The sequence below is a fragment of the Mustelus asterias genome, chromosome 13, assembly GCF_964213995.1.
Source record: "Mustelus asterias chromosome 13, sMusAst1.hap1.1, whole genome shotgun sequence".
Classification (NCBI taxonomy): domain Eukaryota; kingdom Metazoa; phylum Chordata; class Chondrichthyes; order Carcharhiniformes; family Triakidae; genus Mustelus; species Mustelus asterias.
Genome location: NC_135813.1, coordinates 53,488,543 through 53,499,086, shown reverse-complemented (window position 1 = coordinate 53,499,086; position 10,544 = coordinate 53,488,543).

The following is a 10,544-nucleotide window of genomic DNA, read 5'->3' as shown; positions in this document are numbered from 1 at the left end:
AGTACAGAAGGAGGCCACTAGGCCCATCAAGTCTGCATCAACTCTCCGAAAGAGTATCTTATCCAGACCCACTCCCCTCCACCCTATCCCTGTAGCCCCATGCATTTACCATGGCCAATCCACCAAACCTACATATCTTGGGACATTAAGGGGGGGGGGGCTAACTGCCCCCCCCCCCGCCCCCCCTTCTAACCTGCACATCTTTGGACTATTGGAGGAAACCGGAGCACCCGGTGAAAACCGACGCAGACATGGGGAGAATGTGCAAACTCAACACTGACAGTGAGCCAAGCCGGAATCGAATCTGTGGCGCTGTGAGGCAGCACTGTTAACAATTGTGCCACCCTACACCTCTTGGTCTTTTTAATACTAGCTGTTCAGATCCACATTACTGGCTTATAACGAGGTGCTATAAAATTCAGGGACTTACAGGGACAACAGCCCTTACAGGCGGACATCACAGACAGACAACTGCGCAACATCACCATGAGGAGCTGCCCAGAGTCCTCAAGGGAGCTTCCCACGAGCTGTTAACATTCTTCGCCATTAGAGATGAGCTGACTGTACAGGATGGACTGATACTGCATAGTAAGGAGTCTAACAACACCAGGTTAAAGTCCAACAGGTTTATTTGGTAGCAAACACCACTAGCTTTTGGAGCGCTGCTCCTTCGTCAGGTGAGTGACCTGACAAAGGAGCAGCGCTCCGAAAGTTAGTGGCGTTTGCTACCAAATAAACCTGTTGGACTTTAACCTGGTGTTATTCGACTCCTTACTGTGTTTACCCCAGTCCAACACCAGCATCTCCACACCATGATACTGCATAGCCAGAATTCACCATCTCTACTGCCCCCCAGAGGTACTACACACAACAACAGCACCAAAGACACCCTGGCACCCAGGTTGGATGCAACCAGATACATGGCCAAGGAATCACTGTCCTGGCCCTCGATGTACACAGATATGGAAAGGGATGTTTCCAGATGTACATCGTGCAATGCACTCAAACTGCATCAAGCGAAGGAAACACTGTACTTACATGAGGTCTCGGACCTCCCACGGTCACACACAGCAGCTGACATCTTCGCACTGAATGGTAAACAATATTTAATCTTAGTTGATTCATATTTGAACTCGACTACCTGCCAAACATGACAAATAAAACAGTCATCATCAAGCTGAAGAGACACTTTGCCATACATGGCATCCCTCAGAGACACATGACAGACAACCTTTCAGTGTACTGCCGAATTAATTGCCTTAATCACCTCATTATTTGGAAGGTGGGCAGGCTTCCTATTTCGCTCCCCGCTTACCTTCCATACATGACACCGATTTTACGGGGGGGGGGGGGGGGGGGGGTGGTTGTGGCTGGATATGACTTTATGAAGCCAGTGGGAATCAGTGGGAACCAATCCCCCCCCCCTCCCTCCCCCCCCGCCACTGTTGGGAGTCATACCAAGCACAAAGGAAGATGGTTGTGGTGCTTGGACGTCAATCATCTCAGCTCCAGGTTATCACTGCAGGAGTCCCTCAGGATAGTGTCCTAGGCCCAACCATCTTCAGCTGCTTCATCTGTGACCTTCCATCCATCATAAGGTCAGGAGAGAGGGTGATGATTACACAATGTTCAGCACCATTCACTACTCCTCAGATACTGAAGTTGTGAGGAGAACACAGAGGTTGCAAAAAGACATAAATAAGATATCAAATGGAGTGGGGAAGTGTGAAGTTAGGTAGGATGTTCAGAGTGTCTTTTTTCATTCACAGGATGTGGGGATCACTGGCTGGGGCAACATTTATTGCTCTCCAGAGGACATTTCAGAGTCAGCCACATTGCTGTGAGTCTGGAGTCACATGCATCCCAGACCAGGTAAGGACATTAGTGAACTAGATGCGTTTTTACAACAATTGACATTTTAATTCCAGTCTTTTTTTTATTGAATTAAAATTTTATCATCTGCCATGATGAGGTTGGAACCTGGGTCCCCAGAGCATTACCCTGGGTGTCTGGATTACTAGTCCAGCAACAATAACATTCTACCACTGCCTTCCCAGAGAGTCTTAGATATATTTGTACAAGGAACAAAGGAAGTTAGCATGCAAGTATAACAAGAAATTAGGAAGCCAAGTGGCGTATTGACCTTTATTGTAAGGGGATTAGAGCACAGAAATAAAGAATTTTTGCTACAGGATTATGGTAGACCACACTATTCATACTGTGTGCACATTTGGTCTCCATATTTAAGGAAGGATAGATACACTTGCAATGGGGGAAACACAGCAAAGGCTCACACAGTTCCCTGGGGTATGAGGGTTGTCCTGTGATAAAAGGCTGAGTAAAATGGGTCTTTATTCTCTGGAATATAGAAGAATGAGAGGTGAGCTCATTGAAACATTCAGGATTATGAAGGGGCTTGACAGGGTAGATGAGACTAATGAATCTCGAACAATGGGAGCACAGTCTCAGGGTAAGGGGTTTAGGACTTTTAGGACTGAGATGAGGAGAAATTTATTCACTCCAAAGGGTTGTGAATCTTTGGAATTCTCTTTGCCAGAGGATTGTGGATGGTCCATTGTTGGATATATTTAAGTCTGGGAGAGACAGAGTTTTTAGTCTCACAGGGAATTAAGGGATATGGGGAGTGGGCGGGAAAATGGAGTGGAAGCTCAGGATCAGCCATGATTGTATTGAATGGTAGAGTAGGCTCGATGGGGCGAGTGGTCGACTCTTCCTCATCTTGGGTCAACTTTCCAAAGTAAAATGGAAATGAGTCAGTCAGAAGACCTGGAATCATGAAAGATCTATACAAGGGAAGGATCACCTAAAAGGGTCAAAGGTCATTGGCCCCCATGAGTGTTGTGAACTCTGGTGGAGACACCTCAGTGAGGAGGAGAAGAGGAGAAGGAGGGGGAAGAAGATAGCTGGTCATGGGCAGCAACACCCTGCCAATCAAGCACACAAGACAATGTTCACATTAAAGGACTGAAATCCCCCAATAGCAACTTCCTGGGGATTAGCATTGACCAGAAACTGAATTGGACTAGCAGGTCAGAGGTTAGGAATCTTGTGGCAAGTAACTCACTGGCTCCCTAAAGCCTATTCACCATCTACAAGGCACAAGTCAGGAATGTGATGGAATATTCTCCACTTGCCTGGATGGGTGCAGCTCCAACAGCATTCAAGAAGCTTGACACCTTCCAGGACTAAGCAGCCCACTTGATTGCCACCCTTCTCCATCACCAACAAACGCTAACAGCCATGTGTACCATCTGCAAGATGTACTACAACACACCAAAGTCCCTTGGGCAGCACCTTCCAAACCCATGACCTCTATCATCTAGGACAAGGACAACAGATACCTGGGAATATCGCCACATGCAAGTTTCACTCGTCATTCTGACTTGGAAATATATCACCATTCCTTCATTGTCACCTCTGGAATGCCAAGGGCTTAGACTTTCCCTTGTTGGAGATGGTCATTGCCTGGCACTTGTGTAGCTTAACTTGTGTATGCCTCGGCATAATTTCTGTAACCAAGAATGACACAAATTCACACTCGAGAACAGAATGACTAAGACTCTCACTGGAACCCTCACTATACCTTGTCATCCTGTCTGTAGCCTTTGAAACAGTTAACCATTCCATTCTCCTCCAGCCCCTCACCACTGTTGTCCAGCTGGGTGGGACTGCTCTCCCCTGGTTCCATTTTTATCTATCTAATCAGAGTATCATTGGCAATGGCTTCTCTTTCTGCTCCCACACTTATCAACTCACTCTTCTGCTGCCTGTGTGTTAACTTGCAGCAAGAAATGAAAGGCAATAAGTGGTAGAACTGGCATTTTTTCTCCACTTGCAACTGCAAAACTCCGAGATTGCATCAGAGTTATTTAACAAGAGCCAATACAAGCAGCAATGCTTTTAATGCTGCTGGGGAGAGACAGGTACAAATCATATTCCACTCGAACTCTATCCAATAAACAGAAAAAGCAAATGACGAAGATTCTGAAAGCCTTCCAGGCACCTGGAACCCCAAGTGAACGTAACTTATGAACAGTATGTATTCAACATTGAAGTTCAAGGTGAAAAAGAGTCAATTGATCAGTATGTGATGCAGCAACATAGCTCGCAGAATCCTATGAATTCAAGCAGCTAAAAGATCTAATTAAATTTAGGACTGTCTTAGGTATAACAGATCCAACAGTGAGAGCACATATACTGAGAAAGAAGACATTTTTTCTCAAAAAAATAGTAGACATGTGAAATGTGGAGGTTGTAAAATGTCAGGTAGAGCACTTGTGTCAGAGCAGACCAGAAGACACATTACACTGAGAAACATTTCAGGCTGAAAGAGCAGAGCAATCACAGACAAAGGACAGCATACAAAGCAAAAGAGGGATTATCCAGTATGATTTCACGTACAAGTGTTTGGCTAGAAAGAAACAAAATAAATTGATACATACTGGAGTGATATCGGCTGAAGAGTCTAATGAAGAATTATACATGATACAACAGTTTGGCCCTGGCAAGTCTATAGGAGATAAATGGTTTGAGACTGTTAGAATGATGACTGCAGAAAAAGAGAATCAAGTGAACAGGAAGTGTCAGATAGACACTGGTGCACCATGACCTTCAGTGACCTTTGTGAAGTGCCTCAACATGACAACCCAAAAATGAAACCCTCAAAAGTAAGATTGAGGCTTTACAATGGCACAATATTCATACCAAGAGGACAAATTTGGCTGCACGCCCAATGCAATGAATTTTAAAAATTTGTTTATGGGATCTGGGGGTCACTGGCCAGATCAGTATTTATTGGTCTTCTCTAGTTGCCCTTGATAAGGTGAGAGCTGTAGCAATGACGTAGCGGCCAGATGTGAAAGCAATGCAATGATTTGTGAATCATTTAACAAAACTTTTTGCCTAACTTGTTGCAGAGTGTGAACCTTTTCTCATGCTTGCTGCATAGGACATGCAGTGTTATTGGGGCACAGGACAAGAGGCCGTGTTCACTAAAATTAAACAGCTCGTGACCACAACATCACTGCTGAAATACTGTGATGTCAATGAGGAAGTCTCCTTGCAGTGTGACGCCAGTGGGACAGCTTTTGGAGCAACACCAACGCAGCACGTACAACCAGTAACATTTTCATCCAGGGCACGAATGCAAATGGAACAATGACACAGATTGAGAAATAGTGCCTGGCTATTGTTTTTGCTTGTGAGGATTTTCATTAATATCGGCTTGGGAAAGACAAAGTAACAGTGGAGTCCGACCATAAGCTATTTCAAAGCATTCTTCACAAACTGCTACTATCTGCTCCAAATCGTCTGCAGAAAATGTTTTCGTTCATAGAGATATCATCTGGATGCGACATACAAGCAAGGGAAACAGATGTACATTGCAGACGTGCTGTCGAGAGCAGCACTCCCCATGAAGAAAGTTGAGGGTGCTACAACAGAATGTGAAATCTTCCAGTTTCAATCTGAAGCAGCAGCTTGACATGATCTGGAAGTCATTAACCCTGATGTGGAGATGCCGGCGTTGGACTGGGGTGAACACAGTAAGAAGTCTCACAACACCAGGTTAAAGTCCAACAGGTTTATTTGGTAGCAAATACCATAAGCTTTCGGAGCGCTGCTCTTTCGTCAGATGGAGTGGAAATGTGCTCTCAAACAGTGCACAGAGACACAACCTTTCACTCCATTTCCACTTACCAACTTTGATCTGATCTTCTACTCACTCCTCCCAAAGACTCAAACACTGGTGCTTACAGCTTCCTGTCACCTTATCCTGTTTGCCACCACTCTCTCCATAGAGCTCTCAACCTCTCTTTCTACAAATCAAATCTTGAGAACTTCATCTTCAGCCGTGCTCTCAATCTCATGCTTTCTAATTCATCCTCCATTCTCAACGCCCAGTGCCTCGGAATATTGTCAACTTTAAAAAGATACTTTACAAGTTTTCATTATTCAACCGTGCAAAGACCAACAATTTCATCAAAGCTGTGGAATAATTAAAGTCATTGGCACAGTTTTCAATGTTTCATAATCTGGACTGGGTGAAGGGAATCAGTAAATATCCAGTTAATCTGTAAACTCAAGATTATTAACAATATCAATTTTAGGGTCAGGTTAAGAGAAACACTTTGAACAACTACTTAGAAAGTCATTGGGAATTTTGAATGAAAGAAAGATATGCATTTATACAACACTGTATATTCCACATTCTCAGGATATCCCAAAGCATGTTACAGCCAATTCAGCATTCTTGTAATGTAGTCATTGTAGGCACTTAAAAGTCATTAACCCAGCAGAGACAATGAATCTGACAGACAAGCGATTTGCTCAAATCAAACAAGCTACCCAGCAAGAGGCAACTCTCCAAGTACAACAAGAAGTAGTGATGAAAGGATGTCCCGTGAGCATCAAGGACACACCTATGGTCACAAAAGCATATTGAGATGGCATCTTGTACAAATGAAATCGAGTCATCATTCCGAAGATGATGAGTGGAGAGATGCTGATTCCACGCAAGCCAACAAGGAATTGAATTCAGTCGGAGAAAGGCAAGGGAAGTGATCTACTGGGCAAACATGAGCAAAGAAATTGAAGACCATATTGACCAGTGCTGTGTTCATAATGAGTACCAAGCTAAACAAGCTAGAGAGCCATTGATAATGCATGGCTCCCAGAGTGACCATGGTTGAGTCTGGGAGTAGTCCTCTTCACTATAGCAGGAACTGATTATCTTGTCACTGTAGACTACTAATCTGACGACTTGGAGTTAGACCAGCTGACTTTCAATGATGACAGGAGAAATAGTAGAATGCCTGAAAGCACACTTCAGCTCTTATGACATTCTGGACATTGCGATGAGTGACAATGGCCCTCAGTCCACAAGTGAAGAATTCAGTTGTTTCACAAAACATTGGGAAATTCAATACTATATATCATCTTTGCATTATCCCCAATTGCATGCCTGGTAAATCAGTACTGACCACCAGCACCCATGCATGCTTGGTATATCAGTGCTGGCCACAAGCACCCATGCATGCCTGGTATTATTAGTGCTGGCCATGAGTGCCAGCAGGGTACAGAAGGGGAAGGGTGGTGTATGGAGATCATTGTCAAGGCTGATCCTGTGACACAAGGAAATGCTCCATCAGGGAGCCTTCGGGATGTGATCCAAGAAGAGCTGTTTCTGGCAGAATCCATTCGGGGACAGAATCATAAAATTTGAGCCAGACTGTTCAGGAACAAAATTAGGGGACACCTTTTCACATGAAGGATGATATTGCAGACTTGACAACATTATGCATTGGAAAGACTGGGAATAACATGGATTTCTGCCAAATTTATTAGAGTGCTTTGAGGATGCAACAGGTGGGGTGGATAAAGGGGAACCAGTAGATGTGGTGTATTTGGATTTCCAAAAGACATTCAATAAGGTGCCAAACAAAAGGGTATTGTGCAGGTGCTGGGGTGATATGTTAGCTTGGATAGAGGATTGACTAACTAACAGGAAACCAAGTCAGGATAAATGGATCAGTTTTAAGTTGGCAAACTGTAATATTGGAGTGCCTCAGAGATCAGTGCTTGAAGCCTCAACTATTTATAATCCATATTAATCACTCAGATGCAGGAACTGACTGCATTGTCACCAAATTTGATAAAAAAAGATAGCTTGGAAAGCTGTGAGGAGGATACAAAGGGTGGAATTTAATGGCCCCTCCCACTGGCAGAATCTTCCAGCAGCGGAGTTTTAAACAGTTAGCTGCATTTTCTTATCCCAGAGAGCAATGGAGGCTGGTAATTGTTATATTCAAGGCTGAGATTTTTCATTCACAAGGGAATCTAAGGTTATGAGGAACAAATGAGAAAATGGAGTCAAAGCCACAGTCAGATCAGCCATGATCTTGGTAAAAGGGACAGCAGGCTTGAGGGACCAAATGGCCTAATCCTGCTCCTATTTCTTCTGATGTTATATTTATGGACTATAACCGACAGGCTGTCAAATCAAGAGGACTAAGGAAAAAATAACCATTTTAAAAAATCCACTCCCTAACAACATAAAAACAGAAACATTATCATCCAAGGCAAATCAGATCCCGGTGCAACAGCAGTGAGACTGTGCTCATTCCCTTCTTGTGCAGACAGTGTTTGTCACCACTGCCCTTTAATATTGAACTGTGTTTTACTGTTCCACATCACAGCAATGCACATACCAGCATTTGGTCGAAATGCAATCTGACTGTGGTTATAGTTACTTTGACTGAAGGCATTAATACATCTCCTTCAATCTTTCCTGAAAGAAAGAATATCTTCTCCTCCATCTGAACTTGTCACACTCATTTTAGCATGAGAAATATTTGGTGAGTTGCGTGTGTTCAATTAGGGAGGACTGCTATTTAGGGGGTCTGCTGTTGAGGAAGTAAGACCCCTTTCTCTCAACTACCACCCAAGGTGGAATCAGGCAAGTCAACAGGGAAGTTTTCTTGCTTCTCATTGGCTGGGGACAAAACACAGAGATATGGAAAATCCCTGACTGCTGTGGTAGGGGAGGAGGAAAGTTACATGGTCAGAGTTCAAAGGTAGCTCATTGTAGTCCTGGAGTGTGATACTCAAAATAACCAGAAACAAGTACAATGTGGGAAGCTCGGCACAGCTTTGACGATTAATGATAAATCAGGTAGACAGCTGGATTTGACTTTGTTCCATTATTATGTAGTTAAAATGGAAGCTGGCTTTCCTTATCCTGTTCAAAATACAGCTCTGGGACCAGACACGTTTGATGCCATTGAAGATTAGTTAAGATATGGAACTTTGGCTCTGGATGTTGGTACAAGGATTTTTTTAAAAAGGAAAAAGATACAATTTCTAATGTGTTTATTTTCTGGTTGGATTCTTAATAAACTGTAATCCAAATAAGACAATGGAGAGATTGCCAGCCAACATGCATGCACTCCCAAGTGGGATGAAGAACAAATTTGAAAGATCCCATCTCCTGTTGACTTTTGAAAGTTTCAGATATGAGACATTGGAAATGTAATTTACATGTCCTCCAACACAATGACTACAGCAGATATGATAACTGAATTCCTCTGGAATATATTGCCAGCTCTACTCTTTAAGAATCTTTTAACAGGTCAGGGCAGAGATCGGAAGCATATACTGAAAGGCTGAAACAGCCACCTCTCTCTCTATCGTGGAAATGTTGTGCACGGATATTACAGATATTCTGGGAAAAGGAATTTATTGCAAACTAAGATCGTTTTGGGATTAAACTTGGAAATCTGCTCCATACAGCTACGACATCCAGGAAGACAATGGAACAAAACAGCCACAATGTGAATCATTACATTGAGACCATTTAAAGGAGAGTTAACTATATTTCTTTCGCTGTTTATTTTCTGCAGGAACTATAAAAGACTTATAAAAAGTCGATCCTCGTATTCTATCATCTGTACTAGTGTGCATGTATGCATGCGTGTGTGGCTCAGGGAATGTGTGTGATGTATAAATGAGGTTGATGATTTACTTCAATTTTTAATTCGGGAAGTAGGGTCAATCAACTAATTAATTCTTTGATTTAAACTTAGAAAACCTATCTGATTATTTTGCGTACAGTGTGAGACTCCTGCAGTATTGGCCATGCGCATCCTAGGTGAAGGAGGTGGTTAAGAAGGCGTATGGTGTGCTGGCCTTTATCAATTGAGGGATTGAGTTTCGGAGTCCGGGGATAATGATGCAGCTATATAAGACCCTTGTCAGAGCCCAGTTGGAGTACTGTGCTCAGTTCTGGTCGCCTCATTACAGGAAGGATGTGGAAAAGATTGAAAGGGTCCAGAGGAGATTTACAAGGATGTTGCCTGGATTGAGTGGCATGCCTTATGAGGATAGGCTGAGGGAGCTCGGTCTTTTCTCCTTGGAGAGACGTAGGATGAGAGGAGACCTAATAGAGGTATATAGGATGTTGAGAGGCATAGATCGGGTGGACTCTCAGAGGCTTTTTCCCAGGGTGGAAATGGCTGCTACGAGAGGACACAGGTTTAAAGTGCTGGGGGGTAGGTACAGGGGAAATGTTAGGGGGAAGTTTTTCACACACAGGGTGGTGGGCGAGTGGAATCGGCTGCCGTCAGTGGTGGTGGAGGCAAACTCAATAGGGTCTTTTAAGAGACTCCTGGATGAGTACATGGGACTTAATAGGATGGAGGGTTATAGGTAGGCCTAAAAGGTAGGGATATGTTTGGCACAACTTGTGGGGCCAAAGGGCCTGTTTTGTGCTGCAGTTTTTCTATGTTTCTAAAACCCTTTACAGATCTGGAGTGGTCATTTAGGAGAGTCAATTTTTACCCCATCTCACGTGGTCATAATTGTGCTAGTTTAACATTCTGATCATTGGCTGGTATGTGTATAATACACAATATCAGTTACCATTGCATTATTGATTGAAGATGATTGACAGGTCTGACTTCAGAAGCATTTGAAATGATTACAGTGACTTCAACGTGGCCAAACATTGGCTGGTTCCTTAGAGATGG